General features: G+C 40.3%; 1 long non-coding RNA gene across 1 annotated transcript; it reads left to right on the forward strand.

The window, feature by feature from the left end:
- Positions 1–1,691: 1,691 nt before the first annotated feature.
- Positions 1,692–2,509, forward strand: LOC149196411 (uncharacterized). The gene is made up of 3 exons (XR_016254131.1): positions 1,692–1,867; positions 1,990–2,058; positions 2,167–2,509. It is a non-coding gene; the product is annotated as an uncharacterized LOC149196411 (long non-coding RNA).
- The last annotated feature ends 352 nt before the right edge of the window (positions 2,510–2,861 follow it).

The raw sequence follows: 2,861 nt of genomic DNA on the forward strand, positions 1-2,861 counted from the left end.
CCCACCACTGGTTGAAAATAATCTCCATCATCATAACAAACTTTATGCCCATAATATGCACAAATGGTAACACATGATACATCTCCCAAACCAACAGAGTCCAACTAAAGTCTAATCCGAGATCCTCCATTCTCAACACTTTGTACATAAAAAAACTTGTCTGTAATCGGCCTCTCTTTGCACTTTTTGGGGCAATTGCTAGTTATATTAAGTTACTTGAAAAATCGGTCTCCTACAATGTATTTTAGGTATCAGAGGAGGGAAACGGTTATTTCCATTGATTGAGGAATCATTTAGGCAATTCCAGTCTTGTAGAAAAGATTTGTGTTGGTTCAGCCTAGGCCCAAAATTTTTTTGTTGTCATCTAATTAATGAATGCATTAGGTTGACCATAACAAAATATCCATTTTCAGAATACACATTATCGTCCCCCCTTGCTTTCAACAATGCCCATTCACATGTTGCTATTCTTCCCCACTCTATTGCAACATAAGATGCAAATGCTAATTATGTTTTCAATACAATGGGTAATTGTTTTCCTCTATCATTATTTTTATGAAATATTCACTATTCATCGTTTTTATAACATTTTATAACATTCAACAATGTGGTTCGTTCAAGCAACTGCCAATTAGCTTGCTGTGTTAGTTTTTAAAATACAATCACTGTTTTTATACCATTCAACATCCGTGGTTCGTTCAAGCAGCACCCAATTCACCAACTTAGACTTAACTTGCTGTGCTAGTTTTTAAAATGAATAGTATCAGAAAGTAGGAAAAAATATCATATAAAAACAAAATTCCTTTTAACAGCCACGTTATCCGACCGTAGTAAGAGATGCGGCTGACAACAACAGCTGAGTTGTAAGTCCTTAGGAGTTTGTATGGCTTTGTGGCTTCAACCTGAACAGCCGAGTGCAACACTGACGGTTATTCACCTCCGCCTCCAAGAACTCTGCCGCTCCATTCCCTTACCCGCTGCCAGGCACCTTTCCCGTTTACCATTTTGAAATTTCATGGACAACCAGAATCATGTGGGGAGGGAAAGGTACAAGAAAGGGGAAGGAGGGTGACTCCTTGAGAGCCTCCTCTGTAGCAGGGTGGCCTGGTTTGACATGGTTATTTCGTTGTAGCACTTTGGTTTGGAATGAAATGGTTGCAGTGCTTAGCGTAAGAGAATGCAGGAAATCTTCTCGGTTGCATGCTTACTCCTCCATGAGATCTAGTTTTACGAGAAGCCTCCTGTACCACATAAATAAAAGAAACCTTACCAACATCGTATCCATAAAAAATACAAAATTTACTTACCATGAACGAGCATCAATATGAAAAGACATTAAAGTGCAAGCATGATTACAGAGTACGGTAAACACTACTGCCACTGATTACAACAATACTCATTATAGTTATAATACCCGTTTAATTTGATTTCTGAGAGGGTTGTACATAAAAATATATTCTGGTTATTAATTCGGATCACACACCTTATTGCATTGACATTCCTTGGCTTTATCCGGTCAGTCCATGGTTGGATCGCCGCCAGCTGCCAGGTCTCATTCTCACCGCGTGCCATGTGTTGTCGAGACTACCGTTCGATGGAGGCGTTGAGCTCGATGCTTCGCCGGATCTCGAGGGTCTACCCTTACGATTTGATTTGGCGCCTTGTCTGGTTTCTGAATTCATTCTGTTTGGTGTGGCTCTTGGAGCTGTGACTTAGGAAAATCCTGATCACTTCGGTGATACCCTCCCGCAATCCGTCTCTTCCTCATCTGCAATGCGTCATGGAGAGCTTGTCCAGAGTTCCAACTTGCAGACAGGTTCGCCTATGAGCTGCACGCTGCCGTTTCAAGGCCATTCGCTTTCATCAGGTACATATTAACATGGATTACATTGGTTGCTTTTCTCTTCTGGTTATTTCAGTCTCTGCACCAACGGTTTTACATACGATTCACGGTTAAGGGTATTAACATTAGCCAATCTTTTCATGCAGGCATTACATCCACAATGGTGCCCGGAGCTTGTGCCACAGAGAACCACTGTTACGCCTGCCCTTCCCCGGGTATGTGAATGAGTGGCCAAGGTTTCTCTTGCTGAAATTGCCTGGTGTATGCAACCGTGTTTTCTTTGTTTATTATTATTGTAAGTCTAACCTCAGTGTTTGATGTAGGGCTTGATCTACTCGAGGGTGGGCACGGGTGCCAGACCCTTGGAAGACCTTAGTTCGCCCATCGCAAAGCCGACGGGTATGAAAGCATTCCGTCTGACAAAAGTTGCTGGAATAATTTAATAACTGCATGAGGGTTTCTTCCTTTGAAGATTTTCTTTCGTTTCGATTAACCGCCATTGTTGTATTTAACTAGAACATGGGATTGGATGTTGCTTCTTGTTACGACTCCCTGAGCAACTTCCCAATGGGAATTTTGGAACAATTCTGCCTATATTTGGGTTCTCGTTTGTAAAGATTATCGAATATAAGTTAATCAACAGTAAAGCTGTTGAACAATCTTTCTTCCTATATAATGGTTGGCGTGCTGATTAAATTGTTTCCTAATATTTCTATGAACAGTTATAGTTTATGTTAATGGAATATCGATTTATCCCCCATCCAGGGTTGCTTGACTTTCAAAACGTCGTTCCTTGGCGTCCTTCCTAGGACCACCACCGGAACAGAACTGAGGGTTTACTTGAATGTTAAATGCATTCTTCTGTCTTTAAACAAAAGCTTTCTTATTTGGTTTTCTGTATCTAAGTTATAATTATTGCACTTATTTAGTTCATTTCCCAGAATGGAATTATAGTTGCTATCTGGTCTTAAATTTCTATTAACAGTTGAAAGTTCTTTCCTAGCTATTCTAGATATAT

This window comes from Pinus tabuliformis, chromosome 2_2 (assembly GCF_031772625.1).
Source record: "Pinus tabuliformis cultivar Carrire ecotype Pingquan chromosome 2_2, CPIR1, whole genome shotgun sequence".
NCBI lineage: Eukaryota > Viridiplantae > Streptophyta > Pinopsida > Pinales > Pinaceae > Pinus > Pinus tabuliformis.